The following is a 22,995-nucleotide window of genomic DNA, read 5'->3' as shown; positions in this document are numbered from 1 at the left end:
ATACAGTATACATCTTTTTTGACCAATAAGTGAGCTCTACAGGAAACATTTTAAATACTGAATAATATTTCTTATGATGAGATAATATATTTTATTTAGCCAGGTTGTTGTTTTCTGAACTTTGATTTTATCTGCATTTTCCTGACATTTATAAATAACAATAAGATGAACATTTTTTGAAGGAAAATAATTATGCATATCCTTTTTAATTTATTTTTCCTAAATCATAAACTGTAGTTTTATAATTTAGCACTTATTATATAAATTAAATTTATTTATTTTTTAATGATTAAGGCATACAGATGAGGGTAACTAGTACCAGCATACAGACCATTTCAGTTTGGCTGATGCTATGAAAAGTAGTAGTTTACTTTCCAATTAATTGGCAATGAGTTACAGGTTGTTTAGGATCCTAATCTACCTTGTGTTTATATACCACCTATACTCTCATTAGATGTCCTAAAAAGAGAAAATGTGGTGCCTAACAATGTAGTATTGTTCTCAAATGACACTGTGTCTACAATTCTAATTGAAAGCTTTTTTTGAACAGATACATTGCATCATTATTCCCTTCACCAAATTCCTGGCCATTCTGGAGACTTCTTAACAGGAAAGTTTATATGTGGAACAAAGAACAATAAGTAATAAACTAGGGACTTGGAATTGATTTTACCTTGCTACATTTCCTGGGAAAGAAAATCACTTGCAATATTTCTGAAAAAGGGATTTTTACATTGTAACATATATGCTATTAGGGCTTGTACTGTATTTGAAACATTCTTATATCTTGTAGAAGAACTCAAGACATACTCAGGTACTCTAGTGACTGGAGCAATTTACAAAATCTTTAAGCCTTTAATGTTTTCTTTGTAAGGATGAACTGAAGGGATGTTTGTTATAGTTTCTTTCTTGGGCCTCTATTTCGTTCCTCTAAAATCTCTTTAGAATGCAGCATACAATTTTTAGAATCTTTCCTAGTTTTCTTGTTTGGTTTTTCTAAAACAATTGTATTCTTTATACCTTTACTTGACTTTTTAAACACCACCATCACTCTCTTTTTTTTCTTTTTCTATCTTCCTGTGCTCAGTAAATACAGTTTTACTTCACAGGTTAATATATTTCCTGTGGCCATTTTTAATAACCAACTAAAATAATAACTTTCCATAATTAGTATATAAATAATTTATTTCTTTAAAAATTCTGACAAAAATAGACTTACAGGTACCCAGTGGGATAAGCAAAAGTTGCTAATAAAGACCCGTGAGTGCTCATTTTTGGTGACCTTAGGCAAGTTTTATAGCCTTCAAATGCCAAAGGTGTTAATTAACTTTACTCTTTTCAAGTGAGAAAATAATGCTTACTGCTTGAAGGTTCATTGCTTGATGCAATCAATGTCACATATAAATTAATATCAGGAAGAAATGAATATACACAAGGGAAAAGAAAGCTTGATTAGCTACACAGCTGGATATACAGAGCGTAAAGATGAAATGGGAATTACCACTGCTGTAGGATTTGCCCTTTCCCCCTGTGTTTAAACCTTCATCACAGGCAAAGCCTTCTTTGAACTTCTTTTACCTCAGCAAATTGCCACTTTCATTATGTTTGCAAAACCCACCTATTATTTTCTGTGCCTGCTGAATATCCCTGTGTCCCAGCCTGGTTCTCTCCCATAGGATTAGTAGCTCAGTTACTCTCTTTCAGTCAAACCATGGCCCTAGTGTAGGCACGTTATTGTCATGTCAACTGGCCTCTATGTCAAGGTATGACAAATTCTTAATCTAAGTCTTGCTTTTCACTTATACTAGCTCAACGCTGAAGAACCCTTTATTTGCAAGTCAGAAAACACCCTACAGTGGCTTAAACAAATACGAGTTTATTTATTTCCACCATTCTCACCATGTTTGCCTTTCTTTATTAGAATTGTTGCTTCATGGTCACAAATGATTGTTACATTTCCAAGAATGACATCTGCATTGAAATCACTAGCCCTTATATAATCACTCTCTATGTTTCTAATATCCATTTCACTTCTTTACTTTTAGTTGTGAACAGCCATTAACTCAAGCTGTCGTCAGTATGCCAGACCTTACCCTTTTTATCAAATTAAACTCATGGCTACATGCACAGGCATAAAAAATGTTTGAAAATATTATGACTATAACATTTTATTGACTACACTTTCTGTATGCAGACGTTATAAATCTAAAGGCAGAAAAGACTATTTTAGTTTATTATTTGATATTCATCTTTATATAGAAAGACCCACAGCTTATTCAAAACACCAAAATAGTAAAATGAAAAGGATTCTAAGGTAACTCTATCTTCCAGCATGGAGATACTCCAGCCTCCTAACTTATCTAAGTGTATGTACCTAAAAGATTTTTAGACGTCATTGTCATTACGATGCCAGTTTCCAGGAAGACAAGTTCTCTCTCTTATTTGCCATTTTACTTTTGGTGCCTAAAACCTACTGATATACTATAAGTTCTGCTAAAAGGATGAATAATTACATCATTTACCATTAATGCCTTTAATCATCTTTTATTTCCCCTAAAATTCATTTGTTTAGTTTATTTACAAGTTTATGTATTGCAAATGGCATGTAGGGCCATTTTACTTTTGCTTTTGCAGTGCTAATTACTTATACTTATTCCAGGGGGGCGGAGGTGGGGGGCGGGGAGGGGGAAGGTGGTATCTAACTACTGTGGACAAAAAACGTAAAAGTTCAAAGATGTACTGACTTTGAAACATTATGTCTGTACATTTGAAATATAAAGGCAAATCTTTACACCATTCTCTGGCAGCCACAGCTCATGGATACAGAAGTTATCATCATATATTGAAAATTATTTGAGTTGAAACATGAAAGGTAACTATTCATTCTACATTTTATTACAAAAAAGTGGTATAAATATGCCGCACGTGAAGAAAGAAAATGATTTTCATCTACTGCATGGCATGCTAATTTTTAGATTGAAAAGACCGTGAATTTAAACGTCTTCTTTGAAATCTCCCTAAAGAGTACAGGAAATTGTGAACTTAAAGTAGAGATAATTTTTAAAAAATAAACTGACTGAGCATGTCGAGACTCTATTCTCCATGTCATTTTTCGAGTATTTTCTACTGATGTTCAGCTTGTCCCAATTTGACTTAAAATTCCACTGGAAACCATTTTCTCTCAAATCAGTGCATTGAAGCCATCAAGAGATCTGCTGAGGGTTTCCCTGAAAGAATACAACACTGAAGTGTCTGAGAAAGAGCTGTGGAGAATTGGCGATCCACTCTTAGATATTTGTATAAAAAAGATATAAAGTTGTGCCTTTCTTAATTGCTATAAAATGATACTCTCTATACTATCAATGTGTGGTCTCATTTACTGGCAATCTTATCTTTTTTGGAACTATTAAAAGGCAAAACAGAAAAAAAAGCAAAACCAACTTTTAATATAAATGCAAGTGAAATAAATAGTCAAGTTTGAGACTTCTACACAGAAATTAACATGGTAATCTCAAGACTTGTTTTGTATGTGGGCATTTGTTTCAGACTATAAATTATCTGTAGTATATGGTTAAGGATTTTCAACATGGCATATTTCAGAATAGGGGTCATTATAACACAATCATCATGACAGGTGACTGAACAACAAACTGATTTTTGTTCTGTTTCCCATGGCAAAATATACGTATGCTTTAGGAGTAGAAATTACTTGCTGAATGTTTAGATAACGATAGCTAAAATTTTGTCAGGGCTTACTGGGATCCAGGAACTATCTCTGCAAAGGGCCTTACATATATTGATTCCCGGAAAACTCCTAGTCCGGATTTTGCTTTTGTGTCCATTGTGTGGATAAGAATACTGAGGTGCAAGGCGCCAAAGTACTTTGCCTAAGTTTGGATAGCCAGTAACTGGAAGAACAGAGATTTGAACCCAGCTCTGGGGTCTTAATTTCTGCTCTACAACAATGAATAGACTCCAAATAGCTCCATTAAACACTTTTTGGAAATTTGAAGTTAAAGATTAAAGGACATCTTCACCATAATTATGTTACTGCTACCCAAGAGGTTAAACCAAAACAAAACATATATATATATATATATATATATATATATATATATATATATATATATATATATATAGAACAAAACAAAACACTAGCCTCTTCATTGTGTAGATGAAATATTGTTATTTTCTTGTGTTATTTATAATAGAGATTATAAGAAGGCTAACAAGGATACTGGAGGAGGTATACAAGTAAAATGTTAGAAATAACTTGATGATTGATAGTAATACTGGGAAACACCAAGGGACTTGGGATAGCAGTCCTGTGCAAAAACAGATGAGCGTTCTAAAGGGGAAAATAGATTAGGGTTGTAAAGGGGAATAGATTATGATGCAGAAATCATGTGAACCTCTGTTAAATGCAACCGTTGCAGTTTTTCATGCTTCCTAAAACTAATTTTATATATATATATATATATATATATATATATATATATATATATATATACACACACACACACGTATATGTGTATATATATGTCTATACATATATATACACACATATATGTGTGTATATATGTATATACATATTCATGTATATATGTATATGTATATACACATGAATATGTACATGTATATACATATTCATATGTATGTGTATATATATGTATATACATATACGCGTATATATATATGTATATATATACATACGCACACACACACACACACACACACAATGGGCTCTGCCATTGTTATTCTTTATAGGACAAGGCTGGAAAATTCTCACTTCTAATTCATAGCATTTTAGAGTAAGATTTTTCCTATTTGCAAATTGAGAGAACTTGCTGTGGCTAAAAATCAAATCCATTATCATAGCTGTCTGCTTATTTTAACATTTACTGATTTCTTACAGGTATGCAGGGAGAAGCCATTTTTCTCAGAATCTTGTCATGTATTAAAATAATAATGTAGAATCTGTGTTAAGCTATCACCTTAGGAAAGACTCATTAGCAGAGCAACCTAGAGGTAATTGGAATTGAAGTTATTTCACTTGATTTAAAAGCAGAATATATAGAATATCTTTAAATGCAGTTGTTCCTTCCTTATGTATATCAATCAAAGAAAACACAGTAACAACACTTTCCTTTTTAAATATTTTTGGTTCACTTCGAAAGCATCATAAAGAAAGAGTACAGCAAGTTACATGCAAAGTTCAGCATCAGAAGTCTGAAAATATCCAAAAGTACCTCACTGTTTGCAAAGCATGGAGCCTTCCCTTGTCCTGGTTGAATCAACAAACATTAAAATAGCAAAAGTTTAAGATTCAACTCTATACTAGATTTTGCTGGAAAACTTGGTAATTAAAAATATTTTTAAACTAAGAATTGATGTACTATATGATCCATTAATCTCTCTACTGCGTATTTACCCCAAAGACTTGAAAACTCATATCCGAAAAGATATTTGTACACCAATGTTCATAGCAGCATTATTCACAGTGGCCAGGACATGGAAGCAACCGAAGTGTCCTACGATACATGATTGGATAAAGAAGCTGTGGTACATATATACAGTGGAATATTACTCAGCCATAAGAAGAGATGAAATATTGCCATTTGCGACAACATTGCTTGACCTCAAGATAATCATGCTAAATGAAGTAAGCCAGACAGAAAAAGTTGAAAATCAGATGGTATCACTTATATGTGGGATATAAACCTAAGAGCAACAAAGGAATAGGACAAACAAACAGAGACTCATGGACATGGACTATAGACTAGTGGTTACCAGAGAGTAGGGAGAGGGGGGATGTAGACAAGGTAATGGGAGTCAAATATGTGATGACAGAAAAAAATCTAACTATGGGAGGCAAACACACAGTGTGACTATATATATATTTGCCTTACTGTTAAAATGTACAGCTGAAACATCAGATTTTGTTAACCAATGTCACCATAAAAAATAAATTTATTAAAAAATATATTCAACAAGCTTACCATCTAACTATGATATATGATCAAATTCACAGACATATACAAAGGCACACACGACACCGTTTTTTAAATTTATTTGTTTACATAATAATGAGTTATTTTGTTTATTCTGTTGAAAAGGATACTCCTGGCTTCTCCTTTTCCTGCTGCCTTTCATGTTTTTTGCTGCTCAAGGACCAGTGATCAGTCCTTTCACAGACTTCTCTGTGCACTTTATTTCTTAGTGTCTTTGAGCCTCATAGACATCATTTCATGGATATCTCATTGCTTCCCAATACCAGTTTATTCTAAATGACTTTGACTCTGCCTTACCAAATAATTAATTAATTATTTATTTTTTAGGCGAGGCAACCACTGGTTGACCTCACAGATTGCAAGGACCTTGTCAGCTTACAATTCCTTATTTTTCATTTTTTATTTTTTATACCTACAGCACCTAGTCTTCCTAGGTGGTCTCCCATCCAAGTACTAACCAGGCCCCACCCTGCTTAGCTTCCGAGATCAGATTGGCTTGGGCTCGTTCAGGGTAGCATGACGGTAGATTGCCTTACCAAATAAGATGTCTGTCAATATTCTCATTTCTAAGAACGTTTTTAACCTCCTCTTACCCTCCTTAGCTTCATTCTTTATTTTGCCTTTGATTCCTCCCTTGGGTGCTTCCTCAGATAAAATCTGGAATATACTTTATACCTGCTTTCTTTTCTACCTTCTACCATACCACTCTAAAACAATCACATTGTCTTTCGTGCAAAGTATCATTCTTGTCTCCCTTCTGGTCCCTCTGTCGGTCCTTCATGAAGATTTTAATAGCTCCCTATTGCATATGTTAGAAATTGAATTTAATTGCTAGTACTACAACCTGAAGAACAGCATCTTAAACAAGATAGGAAGGTATTTCCCTTTCACTCAAGACTAGAGGCAGGCAGTCCGTGAGGAATGCAGTGGCTCTGCAACGTTAACAATGCCTTTGCCTCGCTTCGTCTTCCTTCTTTACACTCCCCTCGCCAACCTTAGAGCTTGGCTTCCATCCTTGTGGAAGTCATCTTCTTTGGTTCCTGGGCAGCCAGGCAGACAGGAGAAAGGGAAAGGGAAATGGTAATGTGGATTAGCATAGTCAACTCCCCACTGAAAAGCTTTCCTGAAGACCTCATTCAACATTTTTTTTTTTTTTACATAATAAAATTGTTAACCTAGTCTTAAAGGGAAATAATAAAGTACATTTATGTGGGTAATTTGCCACTCTAAAAACATAGGTTTCTCTCAGGAAAAAGGGGAATAGATATTGAGTAGATGATTGATTGATCTTATTAAATTTATTTTAGCAAAGATAACCGAAGATGTTTCCAGCGAAATGTAAGTTCCACAAATATGGAAACTTTCCTGTTTTACTCTCTTTTATACCCTCATTCATTAATAAATGGCATGTAGTCATAGCTCATAAATAATCATTGAATAAATAAATGATTAAAAATCATGTGTTCATTTACTTCAAAAACTTTTATTTGTTCGAGATACTTGAAAAAGAGATTAGAAAGTACAGAATCTTAAAGAGTATTGTTATCAATTCTTAGAGTGTATTTTTACCAATAAATTTGGTATTCATGGGGGAAAAAAGACACAGTCTTTGTCCTCAAGGATATCACAGAGTACTATCGGTAGTAAACAGTAGATAGTAGATAATTATAATGAAGCTTATATAAAGCAGAAACCAGGAGCATATTTTTAAACATGACATACTACTGGTGGATCAAAGGAGAGTTTGTTAATCTCCAGCTGGGAGGAAAGGGGCATATTTGTGAAGGACAATGTACCCAAGTGCTGTGAGGAGAAATACTGCAGATATCTTCTTTGCAGTTGTACCTCTATATCTAGTGCTCCATTAGACACATAGTATTCAGTAAATATTTGTTTTTAAAAAAGAATGAGTTAGGAAGGCAAGGAAAGGGAGAGGGAATGCAGAGCACGCCAGTCTTTGGGAACAATATGTGCTAAGAGATCAAAGGGTAAGTTTAGGAAGTTCAGGTAAATTTAAGAGCTCAGTATGGTTGACATACAGGGTTTAAGTTGGAAATATGTAGGAGTTGAGGCGAGGCAGCAGGCAGTGGGGGCATCATGAGGAATTTTCTGTAATCGGAGGTGTGCAACTTTTACCTGAAGGAAAAATTCACTCTTTTAAGGATCCTAAGAAAAATGTTAATAAGGTTATTGTATCTGAAAGATAATTCCTGTGGTAGAGTTGAAAAGAATTAAAGGGTATCAGGGGTGAGGAATGGAGACAATATGGAGGAATGGCAACCAGTAAACCAGACAAGACATAAGATCCTAATCTAAGGCAATGATGGCTGTGAGAATGAAGGAGAAGGGAAAAAATCAGAGATATTCACTCCACCCTCTTCTTCACTTACCTTATGCCACGCTTTGTCTTGCCTCTGTGGTATTTTCACTATTCCTTCTTCCCTTCTGTTTTCTCCCCATCTGTCTAAATTCCATGGATCTTTCAAGATTTAAGCAAACATTTTCTCTCAGACTAAAATTAGGCTAACTTCTTTTCTAAACTTCTCAAATATTTTCTCTTTTTCTTCCTTGAAGATATTACCTTGAAGATATAACAATGTTGTAAATGTGTGATATGTTTTGTTGATTCCAGTAGATTTTAAGACATTTGAGCATAGTAATTGTCTCTTTCTCATCTCTTATTATCCCAGATCTCTGAACACTTTCAAGAATGTCGTGGGCAGTGGATAAGTGTTTGCAAATGAATGCAGGCAGCATGATTACATAATCTCAGTATTGGAAAGCTCTGTTCTAGGATTTAGCTAGTGCTGTCTCACTTGTTAGCTTGGTGACTTTGCCACACAATTCACTTTTCTGGTCAACAGCCTGACAGTGTAAGACCATGGTGTCCTTCTTTCTTTGACTCATTTATTTAACAAATATTTATTGAACATCCATCTCCCAGTCATATATATTCAATTTTAGGCAAACAGTCATGAATAAAATATGGCCTCTACCTTAAGAAAATTGCAATCTAGAATGGGGTGAAAGACATACAAACTCATCAGTGCAATAAAAAGTCATAAAGTCTAGGATGGAGTTGTAGAGATTCTATGGAATCTAAAGGGGAGAGAGGTGTGTGTGTGTGTGTGTGTGTGTGTGTGTGTAGGTTTGAGTTTAAGGAAATGATAGAAGTGGAGGGTAGGAAAGTTTCAATAAGTCCTTGAATCTGGAAAAGTGGGTGGGATTATGGTATATAACGAAAGGAGGATCTTTTTGCCAGAGAAAGCATGAACAAAGCATCAGAAACATGAGTGATCATAACAGCCTGCAAGAATCACTGTACTTTGGCCTGGCTCCCCATGTGCGATAGGTGGGAGAGATTTGGGAGGAGCAGTAGACAGATGTTGAATTTTGAAAGATTCATAGACAATGCTAAGGGACTTGGATTCCATGCTGAAGGCCCCATGAGGTTTTGGTTATTTATTTGTATGTTTTCCAGCTGAATATGAGGTGCAAAATGTTGGAATAATTATGCTTGTCAGTTCAAGGAGTCTTTCTCTTTTATTTTTCCCCTTCATCTTTGGTGCCAATTCTAACTCCCTCCTATAGCATTATCTCACCTGAAGATATGAGTGCTAATGCAGAATTATTAACTAGTATGTAAACACATTTTAACTTCCCCAGTTATACCTTAATGACTTTTATCGCTGTGTGGATGTGTGTTTGTGTGTGGGTGTGTACATGTGAGTGTGTGTTTTCTGATGCAGAATCTCTTCAAAGCTCATCCACTGCAGTTGAAAGCTTACACCCTTTTCTCTAGTTGCCTATAATTTAGAACTATCCCCAGCCTTTGGGTTTGTTTTGTTTTTCATAATATTGAATCTTAGAAGAGAATAGATCAGCTGTATTTTAGAAAGTCCACATACTTAATTTTTCTTTATGGTTGGATTAAGGTTAAACATTTTTCAAGAATGCTGCATAGATAATAACACTGGGCATGTGCTTTAAATATGCATATATGGCATTTTTCTGTTAGAATCATTCTGTTTCTTACTCTTTTTCTTCAGCATAGCTTTTAAAATCTACCATTGGCTTCTTTATACATGAGATAAAGAAACTAATTGTCTGGACTTTTCAGAATGAATCAAACTATGCACTGCACCCAAGACTCAAGCTTGGTACTACGTATACCTCAGTTTCTCTGCCTCTAACCGCAGGAAAGTGCTCATCTGTGGACTGTATCTCTCAGTATATTGCCTGTCTGTGTCTCTAGTGATGGAGAGTCAGGCTTTACCCAATTCTTGGTGATCAAAGGCAGCTCCAGGTAAATATCTGTGTCCATATCCCAAGAACGAAGTTCTTAAGTAGAGTAGTCACATGATCAAATATTTGATTTTTGAAAGATTACATTTGTGGCATTATAACACATCAATTAGAAGGGGAGGGACTAGAGACAGGAATGCAGTTAGGAGACAAATAACACAATTAAGGAGAGAGATGAGAAAGGGCTGATTTAGGATCGCACTAGTAGTTGTTATGGTGAGAAAGGGGACAGAGCAATATTAAGGAGCCAGAGTCAACAGGACTATACTGAAAAGTTCTCTGCATTTAGGAAAGACATTCCCTTTTCCTTTTCTCCCAGACCCTTTTGTGATGTTGAAAGGAAATGAGTATCACGAATGAGATTTTTAGGAAAATTAAGAAATAAAGTAAACTTTCTCAGACATTTACTTCATGAGACCTATTTTAACTCCAGAGGGAAGGAATGACTACAGTAAGGCACTATGAAGCCTGAGCAGGGGCTGGGAAGTCACATTGCTTCCCCGACTAACAGAGAAGCTTGAGTCTTGGGTGCAGTTCATAGTTCGATTCATTTTGAAGTCTAGACAATTAGTTCTTTATCTCATGTATCCCATGAATAAAGGAGCCAATTAGCAAATTTTGCCCAGAAGAGAAAAAAATAAAACTACAGGAGTATAATGGTTAAGAGCATATTCTCTAGAGTTAAAACAGCAGAGTAGGAAGCACCAGGAATCTGACTCTCTACGGAGACAATTACAATGGCAGCATCTGTCTGATATAACTGCTTTGGAACTCTGGAGCCTATTGAAAGTTGCAACATTGGAATACATTTTGAATGGTAAATTGCATTTACTTTTGGTCAATTTTAGCTCCTAGGGCAGTCGTAGCTACCTATCCCCCATACCACAGCCACATGGCAGGCAGCCATGCATGTGAATCTGGATCAGTTTGCATGTACCCTCTGGATGTCAGGGTAGGCAATAAGGGTCCTGTCTTCCAAATATTGAGATCTATTTTCTGATTGCTAATTGCTGCTTCTAATTGTGGAGATGCAGACACAGAAATGAGACGATATCATTGCTATCCCCCACTACCACCACTTTTGCAAAACCCTCCGCTTCCTGTTAAAATGGCTTCCAGGGGATTTAAAGATCAGGTGCCTGGGTTTTTCTCCCTTCATTTTTTCCTTTTTTCTCTGGAAGGCAGACAATTAAGGACTGGGACATTCAAAAGCAACCATACGTAAAGGAGAGTTTAGAAAGTCATTGCACATGTTCAGGAAAAGTACAGGCTCTTGTGTATCACATATCTGCCCTGAATCCAGGTTTAGTCATTTAGTTCTAAAGTCTATGAGCCTCATTTTTGTCATCATTTAAATAAAGTGAATAATATACAATAATATAAACATGGCTTTAAGATTTATGAGAAACTATGTATGTATGTAATGCTCAAAGGTAAGCTACATTATTTTTACAAACATCTGCTAATTATCTCTAAAGGAGGATTATCTCCCCAACCTGAGAGCATCAGACTTAGCCATGCTTTTGCCAATGTATGTGAGTGAAATGTGTTTTATTTCTGGGCAGAAACCAGCATATGGTTTCTCCATGTGCCACAAGAAAAGACACCATCCTAGGTAGAAACTTCTCCATAAGCTTAGCTCCTGGGTGGAAACAATGTGTAGCAGAGCCACAGCTAGCTTAGAATGCATAATTGGTGTGAGCAAAAATTAAAGCTTTCATGATTTCGTAAAACAAATGAAATGGAATAGAGAAGTAAATAATAGAAAACATCAAGTTGCATTAATACAAAGGGAAATGTTGTTCTGTGAAACTTTTGTTTTAATTTCAGTTGTATGTGTTTGTACCGAGATGTGCTGGAAAATGTATTTCTTACTGTGTATCAATTAAAAAAATTTGGAAAAACAAGGTGAGGTTTTAGATGTCAGGAGGAATTGTTTCTATTTATAATGCTGCTTTACAAAGCAAACAAAGTGTGATTCATTTACATAATACAAGGTACAAAATGGTCTGTTTATTTCAGGCAAATCTGTATTTTTTAATTCAACTGGTTAGGTAATTGCTTCAAAAATTAAATTTTACTTCTGTAGATTACAAATAAATTTTCCTATCCCTCAAAATGTAGCATATAAGTATACATTTGGTCTCTTGGTCTCAATTAGCACATGTTCTGGGGAGTCACATTCTACAGAGCAGAGTCACTATACCTACATATACCTACTTCGGTGAAAATATTCCAGAATGGCTCAAGTGATGCAGAAGGGGTTAGTCTGTATAAGAACTAGAGGTTTCTAGTTGTCATGAAGTCCTTTCTATCTCTTTGGTCCTAAGATTCTGTAGGTTTGTAGATATCGGCCTTCAGCAGCAAGTGAGCAAGAGTTCGTTCTCTCATTGACCTCCTGCTCACTGCTAAATCACATTATCGATGCTCTCAGTTTCGTTTCACATCTTGATGGCATACTATTTGCAGCTGCCTGGCAGAAAATGCCAATCCCTGTGCATCCATTTTCCACTTCTTAGTTATTTAGGACATCACTAAATTGTATGAAGCTCAGGGGAGAGAATTTAAGGAAAGCATTCTGTATGAGGCTGACACCACAGAAAAACTAGGGGAATGAAAATCAGGAGAGAGTGGCAACTGATCTGGACCAAACAACCATTAAACCCACTGCCTGTGCACAACATGCTGTGCAGGGCACTGGAGGACATCTCACCAATGGACAACATTTCACGGAGCTGAGATACAGATCCATGTATACAACCTAAGACATCTCTGTGACCTAGTTTCTTCTCCACCATGAAGGTCTGGCTACCTGCATCTAGAAATATAAGCAAAGCACTCTGCTTTGCTGGAGGAAAACAAGAGTCAGACCCAGGTGAGAAGTATTCTTTTACTTATATAAGTATTTTCATGGCAAATCTAGTATCATTGCAGCTGCTATCATGCAGATAAAGGTGTAGTTCAAGGAAGCAAAAATATAGTGAAGGACCTATTATATGCCAGACCCTGTATGAACACAGCAGATACAAAGATGAAGGGACATTGCATCTGCCTTCATGGATGAGCTTATATTTCATTTGGGGAATTGGGCCCAGAAATAGATAATTTCAGTCTCAAATGGCAAGAACTAAGATACTAGTGTACATAAAGTGCTATTAAAGAGTATAAAAGTAGAATTTGAACATTCTCCAGTAAAGTGGGGTTCGCCATTCTCCAATTCTATTTAAATCAATATTCTTTTTCCTCTTTTCTTTTCAGATATTAAATAAAATGCCTAAGAAATATAAATAATTAGAGATATTTAAATACTTGGCTAATTTAGGTAAGCTATCATCAACATACAGGGTTCTAGTAGATCTTATTCATTGTCAAATAGAATGGTTTATTATTGATTGATATATTTTATTAAATACACACATGAGATTATCCTTCTTCCCAAATACAGCACTTAAGAGGAAAAACAAATGACTTCTGTATAGTTCTCTACAACTAAAAGCTCTTTCATAAATAAAAGCAAATTTTAAAATTCTGTGCCTGTTTAGACTCAGAAAAACTGACTTTCCAAAGATTATGTGAAGAAAGGCTCCAAAGCACAAATACTTCTAACTAATGAAAATGTAAAACTCTAAGAGGGCAAAGGATTGTTGTCCGTCTTGTTCCCTGTTGAACTTTAGCACATAGAACTGTGCTAGGCATATGTTGATGTACGGTAAATACCTGAATGAAAGGGAACCTGTAATTGGAAGTCATATATTAGCATCATTTAAAATAAATTAATACACACAGTTTTACTTCATCCCTGGACACTTAAAAATTTATTGCCTAGAATTTTCATATTGAGTGGTATAAATTTCAGGTCTCAAATTTAGATATTCACCAGGTGTAACATTTAACATTATTTTAATATGACATTGTTAATGTCATATTAACATAGGTGCCCTTATTCACATTCTTATTCTCATTACTTTCTTCTCTCTTGCCCCACTGAGACTATCTACAGTGTATCATATTTAATGTCCCACAAGTAAAAAAGCAAAATAGGAGTGAAGAGGAAGAACTAAAGAAATATTGTTTACATAGTCCTTTCTGGGGGAAGTTGAGAATGGCATTTAGCCAAATAGATATTTTCAGGAAACTATAGTAAAAAGACAGCTACAGAGCCATGAACTTAAGCTGAAATCTAAGGAAAAGTAAAGGTGGCATCAGTGACAAAATGAAATATACATACCACCTGTTCTGACAAAGAGGAAATGATACCACTAACAAGAAAAGGGAAACAAAGGGAGAGATGTTAAGTCCCATGATATAGTTAATTCCAAATATTTAATAATTGAGAATCAACAACATCAATTAAAGTCGATAAATACAGCAACATTGTTTAAGAATACAAAGGTAAAGAATGATAACAGTATTGAATAAAATTAGGCAATGAAAAGAAGGAGATAAAAGTTAATTTTACTTACATTTTCCATATAGAATAAACAAAGATTATTTAATTGAAAGGGTACTAAAGGAATTCTATAAAGATATAATCGCCACCATTAAAAAAAGTTATATGTACACTCACATGCACAAAACAATGTAAACAGATAACATATTGAAAGTCTTAAAATCGCAAAAAAATTGAAAATTACATAATATGACATGGATCGTGTCAAAGAAATGTGGTTTTGATAAATGTAATTAGGCTCAATTCACCTATTAAAAGAAAAAGTTTTACATTTTATCACAAAGCTAAAAATAACTTTGTTGTATACAAGTGTCACATTAAACAAAGATATTTTAAAACATTAAAATAAAGGTTTGGACAATTGAATACCAGGCAAATGAAATAAAATAAAGCAGAGACTTTTTTCTTTTACCAGATACAAAGTCCATAAAGCAAACTGTGATAAATAACAAATAAATAAAAATAAATAATAAATATAATACTCTTGGATCACAATTCAATAAAAATAGAAATTACAATTTTAAAAGTCAGAGAGAAAAAGTCCTCCTGGCTAGAAATCTTAAAAATTTATTTTAAGAAACTGTTGATGCAGTGGTAGTTTAAATAAGTATTATAATATTTGTATAAAAGAATGACAAAGAAAATAGTATATTAGAATCTCTGGGATAAATATAAAACAGTACACATGGGAGCATTCATAATATTAAATTGCACTATTATTATATATTAAATGTATTTATACATACATAAATTAAATATGTAGTGTTAAAAACAACACAATAAACTGCAGGAATAAATTAATAAAAACCCTAAAATTAATAAATTACAATTGGAAAAACATTAAAACAATTTTAAAAATCTGATTCTTTGAAAGTCAGTAAGATAGTTGAACCCTAAGATACCAGGTAACCTGCTCAAGGAAAATAATAACAGAAATCACAGATACACAATGTAAGAAGTGGAAAATGAGAAAAGATAACAGAAACTGAGAAAAATCTAAAACTCATAAAAGACTACTTTGCACAATTCTGTGAAAAATATCTTGAATGAAATAATTTTTGAGAAAATATTTATTTATTAAAGCAGTCTACAATTTATGAAAACAGATTAAAAGGTATAATATCCGTAAGAGGACAGAGAATACTGCAAATGAACTAAATCCCTCCCTTCCAAAGTCCTGGCTTCTGATGCTTTCATAGGTCACTTGTACCAGATAATTATAGAGCAGATTCCAATATTATTTAAGCTCTCCCTGAGCCTAAAAAAGTCTTTTGTTATTTTTAATAAGGTGATACCACCTTGATACCAAAATCTCTAAAATAAACTATAGACCAATCGATAAAAAATTAGAAATAAATGTAAACAAATAGAATTTAACATTATATCAAATAATTATACAACTTGGTAATGTGACTTATTGAGAATAAAAGCACACTTCACTATTGGAATATTTATTAGTATAACCTTTATCATATTTAGTATGGCAAAATAGAAATTTTCTGTAATTTGTTCCATGGTGTCTAAAAATGCATTTGACAAGCCTTCAATATCCATCTAAAGAAAAAAAAACCTAAAAAGTAACGAAATTAAAAAAATAATAATATGTAAATGTATATGCATATGTTAGCATAATTTTATATAGATATGTGAATATATATAGTATTGTATATATTGTATTATATAGGTATACATACTTAATGTATTGATATTACATTTTATAAACTTATAAATGTCTATATAAAATTATTGATGTTACATGCAAATAGTAATAGTAATAGTTTTACTTCATCTTTCAAATTTTTAGAACTTTATTTTTTTCTCCAATGCACTGGCTAATGCCAAAAGTATAGTTTCCAACTACTGGCAAATTTCCTGTGTTTTCTTATTTGCTATATGAGTAGAAAAAGACAGCGTGATATATATATGCAGTGTAAATTATTTAGTCTTAAAAAGGAAGGAAATTCTGATACCTGCTAAAGCATGGATAAACCTTAAAGACATTATACTAAGGGAAATAAGCCAGTTGCAAAAGGACAAATACTATATGATTCCACTTACACGAGGTATCTAGAGCAGTCAAATTCATAGAGTCAGAAAGCAGAATGGTGGTTACCGGAGCTTGAGGGACGGAGAAAGGGAGAGTTATTGTTTAATGGGTATAGAGTTTCCATTTTGCAAGATGGAAGGAGTTCTGGACATTGATGGTGGTGATGGTTGCACAACAATCTAAATGTACTTAATGCCACTGAGCTGTACACTTCAATAGAGTTAAGAAGCCAAATTTTATATTATGTATATTTTAACATAGTTAAATATAATACCTTGAAAAAAGTAGTACTGTTCTCTTCCTTGGCACTGCCTACAGAGGTGGCAGGCATCTCCTACTCGGCATCGTGATTGCCTTCGGGCCTCTCGTGAAGCCCAAGATCATCAAAAAGAGGACCAAGAAGTTCATCCAGCACCAGTAAGACCTATATGTCAGGATTAAGTGTAACTGGTAGAAACCCAGAAGCATTGACAATAGGATGTGCAGAAGATTCAAGGGCATGATGCCCAACATTGGTTATGGGAGCAAGAAGAAAACAAAACATGTGCTCCTCGGTGGCTTTTGGAAGTTTCTGGTGCACACTGTCAAGGAGCTTGAAATGATGCTGAAGTACAACAAATCTTACTGTGCTAAGATTGCTCACAACAAAGCCATTGTGGAAAGAGCAGCCCAGCTGGCCATCAGAGTCACCAATCTCAATGCCAGGATGTGCAGTGAAGAAAGTGAACAGACAGCTTGTGTGCACATTGTATTTGTGTTAATAAAACCATAAAAGTCTTAAAATTTTTTTTTCAAAGTAGTACTGGGACAACTTGATAACTATATGGAAAAAGATAAATTTGGATCCATACTTTTTTATCATGCACCTAAATAAAATTCAAGTGGATCAAAATTTAAATGTAAAAAGCAATTCTATAAGAGTATAGAATTAAACATGGGGAAATTCTTTATTATTTTGCCATGAAGAAAGTCTTTCTAGATAAGACCAAAATGAAGATGGCATAAACAAAAAGATAGAGAGCTTTAAACACACACACACACACACACACACACACACACACCATACACGCACACACTGACTCACAAAACTTTTACATAAGCTAATAGTTTAAAATCAAATAACAGTCTAGGGGGGAAATACTTGCAGCTCACTTTACAGATTAATCTTCTTAAATATACTAAAAGCTTTTCCTACCCTTTCTTTTGGCTGCCACCTTTGGCCTCCTGCCTCAGGCTGCAATGCCCCACACACCCCAGCACCCCAATGTAAAGTAATTCAAAGAAGCCTCAGTCTCCCAAGTTTTCTTTTTATGTTATCTAGTTGGCAGTAGTAGTTACTGAATTGCACAATGCACTCTCCTTCCCAAGGTTTCCAGAATTGATTTTGAGAAAGACAGCCCAAGCCAATTAGCTTACTTGACTATTAGTCTGCAGTTATGCAAATTGTGACTATTCAATTTCAGTCAGCATTGAGGTTCCTGCTAGGTACCCTAGGGTTGTATAAAAGTCATAGAGGTATGAAGGAAACTCCTCTAATGAGGCTTGATTGCCCAGGACGGTCAGTGCAGTACATCTGCTTTCTCTGGACGTTAATAGATGCACCACAATCTTTGGTGACCTTGGGAACTCCAAACCAATGTCTAGGATCCCTGGTCTACTTCGCTGCTTTGTTCTTGAGGCCAAATCGTCTTCTCAGAAGCTGATCCTTTCAGGAGACTGACAGACTTATACCACTCAGGCTGGATCAGTCTCATCTCTCTGCCTATCTGCTTCTTCAATGAGTACAATAGCTCAAGCTCTAGGAAACCAACTCTTAGAAATGAAGGTTGGTGACAACTTGAAACAAGTTTGTGCAAAATGGAAGTGTGGGCTACATGAAAGTTTGAAGCAATTTCTGCTTTGTTAACAGCAAAATTCTCTAAGGTCTCCAATCTTTTTGGCAACAGCAACCAGTGCTCCTATGAGAATCTGATGCCTGATGATCTGAGGTGGAGCTGAGGTGTTGATGCTAGAGCTGGGGGGGGCGACTGCAAATATGAAACTTCACTCGCTTGCCTGCCGCTCACCTCCTTCTGTGCAGCCCGGGTCCTAACAGGCCACGGACCAGTACCGGTCCACTATTCTCGGGGATGGAGACCCCTGCTCTAAGATCAGGAATTATCAAAGGACTCAGAATATGGAAGTAGAGGGAATATCTAACACATAAAGTTAATATTTCAATATTTTATCTTGCTACAGATGTTTGAATCTTGGGGAAATGATTTAAAATCATGCTCAAGTGATTTTTGAGCATCTATTTCCCTTCAGACCTAATTTTTGTACTTTTAATGTTATCTTGGTTTATAATTTCTTATTAAAAGTCTCTTTTCCTTCTGTTCCTGTAATTATTTAAGCCTCTTTCTAACAAACCTTTGGTTTCAAGAAAGAAATTTTAGATAATGTGCTTTAAGGTAGAGTTGTGCAAAATGCATTATTGAGGTCATATTGGCCAGATTCAAACTCTACATTTTATTGTATTTTTAGGCACAGATAATTAAATATAAAAATAAAATATGCCATTTGTCTTGCTGCTTCAAAAGTTAGAGGTAGGTCGATGTACTGATTTTAGTAGAACTTAGCTGTTTGTTCGAATATACTCCATATTCAAGGAAAGGTAGCTGTCAAAGCCTGTAAATGCAAATTAAAATGATGCAGTATTTTCTAGTCCCTTAGTACATCATTTTTCTTCATTTAGCTTTATTATCCCACGCATCGTATTACTGACTTTTTGTGTTGTACTTTGACAGAATTTAGTATTAAAGTTTTTATGAGATAGTCATTGAAAAATTTATGATTTGTAAAAAACAATTTCATTTGGTTATGTTTATAAAATACATTTCTAAAATTGAAAAAAAGATTTACTTTTACACAGAAATATGCATTTTTATCTTCTTACTTGACCTAGACTCTATTTTGGAGAATTTGGAAAACCACAAACTCAGACAGTAGCTGTGAACAGTAACTTAAAGCTTTGGGAAACCAAATTAAGTTAATGAAAGTATAAGTCTAATCCACAAAACCTGAAGCCAAAATTTTTACATTGGGACTCAAATTATCTAATTGAGCTGTCAACAGTAGTTAATTAATGCGACTGCCAAATCCATGCTTTTTGTATTCTTGTGCCAACTGGTCTTTAGTGAACTGGTAAATAGAGCAATGTCATATCATATCTATATGCAATGTCATATCATAGCTATTCATAAAAATTATCCTTTTAAAATTCAAATCAGATCATGTCATTCCTCTGCCTGATTCTATTGAATGGCTTTGCATCTCAGAGTATGAATTCAAGCCCTTGCAATAATCTCTAAGAATGATCATCACCTTCATCACTCCACATCGCTTCTGACTTCATCTCTTGCTTGCTCTGAATTACCAGCTGGGCTTCAAATGTGCCAGGTTTATTTATTTACTTATTTGAAAAAATCATGTTTTACAAATATTTATTATTTTTCATTGGTTTATAGGCTGATTGTTTGTGTAGTTGATCATCTCACCACTTTTATTTGACCTTGCACTGGAAGTTCTAGCTAGGGTAAATAGTCAAGGCAAAAAATAGGCATTCAGATTGGAAAGGAAGAGGTAAAATTTTTCTCAATCTACAATTGACATGTAGAAAATCCTAAGGATCTATACAAGAATCATTAGAACTAATAAATAATTCAGCAAGGTTGAAGGTCCAAGATCAATATAAAAAAGTTAATTTTATTTCTATACACTAGCAATAAACAATTAAGAAATGAAACTAAGGAAAAAAACTCCAAATACAAACCATCAAAATAAAATATACTTAGAAATAAATTTGACAAAATACAAGACTTGCACATTATAAACCACAAAACATCACTGAAAGAAATAAAAGAATATTTAAATAAATTGAAAGACATTTGATGCCCATGAATTAGAAGACTTAGTGTTGATGAGATTGAAACACTCATCAAATTGATTTATAGTTTCAGTGCAAACCCTATCAAAGTTTTAGCTGTTTTTCCCCCCAGAAATTGACAAGAATATCTTAAAATTGATATGGAAATACAAGGACCAGAATTGCCCATTTCAAAGACATCCTTCTCGAATAAACAAATTGCTAGTCTTACAATACAGCTATTAGCACAACAAAACAAAACAAAACAAATTAAATAAGATACCAGATTGCCCCCACCCAGCCTGGGCGACCTAGATAACTGACTTCTTGAGTGACTCAGCTTTACCATTTCCATGCCCTAATTCTCACTTTTATGCTTTAAATTTGACAATAAAGAGTGAATCCATGAAATCCTAGACACCCCAACCTCAACCTTAATAAGGGCAGAGCCCCAGGTCATACTTCCTCCTTCTTTACCCATGACCTCGTTGTATGGTCCTCAGATGTGCTCTGTATCCTCCAGAACCTGTGAGTGATAAATCTTGTTCTTCAAAGTTGCCTGCTAGTTTTTTGCTGAGGTATATATTGCAATCATAAGAAGAACCACAAAGGCTGGCCCAGCCACCATATTAGATTCTGTCCAGGAAATGTCTATGGGAGCTCATCATGAGTTGGATGGGCCTATGCTATTTCTTCTGGCCTTTATAGCCCATAGCATTACTATCAATAGACTGCGACTTGACACAACAGACATGGAGAACACAAGACAGGTTTAAAAAATCAATTGCATTTTTATATACCACATATGAACACATGGATGGTAAAATTAAGGACAGCATATGGTTTAAAGTCACTCAAAACTAAATGAAATAATTAGAAATAATCTTAAAATATGTACAGTTTTTGCATACTAAAAATTACAATACACTGATAAAAGAAATCAAAGAAGATGTAAATAAATGGAAAGACATACCATGTTCATTGATTGGAAGACAACACAGTAAAGATGTCAATTCTCAAATTGATTAACAGGTTTAATATATTTTCTACAAAAATCTCAGCATGATTTTTTTTGTAGATATAGATGAGATGATTCTAAAATTTATATAGAAAAACAAAAAAAAAATCAAATAGTCAAAACAATTCTGAAAAAAGAGGAATAAACTGGGAGGAATAGTCTAATCAATTTCAAGACATTAGATATTTATAGTAAACAAGATTTTGGATAGACACGTAAAACAACAGAATAAAAATACCAAAAATAGCTCCATACAAATATGGCCTACTGATTTTTGACAAAGGCACAAATGCAATCATTGAAGGATGGATAGCCTTTTCAACAATGGTGCTGGAGCAATTGGTTTATGCTACAAAAAAGAAAAAAAGAACCTCAACTTACACATTACACTTTATAGAAAAGTTTACTTGAAATGGGTAACAGTCTTAAACGTAAAATATAAAATTCTAAAGCTTTTAAAAAGAAACACAAAGGAATATCTTCAGAATCTATGACTAAGCAAAGAGTGCTTGACACCAAAACCATAACCGATATAAAGAAAATATGATAAATTGGACTTCATCAAAATATTTTTGCCCAGTGAAAGATCTTATTAAGAGAATAAGAAAAGAAGTAACAGACTGGGAGAATACATTTATAAATCATATATCTAAATCATATATCCAACAAAAGTCTATTATCTAAAATATATATAGAACTATTAAAACTCAACAGTAAAGAGCAAAAACATTAAAAAATTTAGAAAATTCAATTAGAAAATAGGCAAAAACATAAAAAGACATTTCGCTGAAGAGGATATATGGTAAATATGCACATATATAGATATTCGACATTGTTAACTATTAAGGAAATAAAATCATACTGGGATATCACTACACATCTATCAGAATGACTATAGTAAAAAGTACTGACAACACTAAATGTTTGTGAGAATGTAATGAAACTGGCACGATTTGTAAAAATGGGACAGATAATCTGGAAAACAATTTGGTAGTTTCTTAAAAAAGTAAACACGCAATGAAGAAATAAAAACTTATATCGACACAAAAACCTATAAACAAATGTAGACTGCAACTTTATTCATAATAGTCCCAAGTTGGAAACAATCTAAATGTCCTAACTTGGTGAATAATTAGACAAACTGTGAAGCAGCCATACCTCGAAATACTAATCAGCAATAGAAAGGAGCAAAGTATACACACAACAATCTGGATAAATTTCCAAGTAATTATGCTGAGTAAAAAAAAAGCCAATCTCCAA

At 34.1% G+C, this 22,995-nt stretch overlaps 2 pseudogenes; one reads left to right on the top strand and one right to left on the bottom strand.

The window, feature by feature from the left end:
• The window catches only part of LOC120595040 (60S ribosomal protein L32-like), a 46,629-nt pseudogene extending 29,044 nt beyond the window's left edge, over window positions 1–17,585 (top strand).
• LOC120595160 (uncharacterized) lies at window positions 6,421–6,539 on the bottom strand (annotated as a pseudogene).
• Window positions 17,586–22,995: the final 5,410 nt, after the last annotated feature.

This window comes from Pteropus medius, unplaced genomic scaffold (genome assembly GCF_902729225.1).
Source record: "Pteropus medius unplaced genomic scaffold, Ma_sr-lr_union100, whole genome shotgun sequence".
Lineage (NCBI taxonomy): Eukaryota > Metazoa > Chordata > Mammalia > Chiroptera > Pteropodidae > Pteropus > Pteropus medius.
Note: the sequence above shows the minus strand (reverse complement) of the source record. Positions and strands in the feature narration are given on the sequence as shown.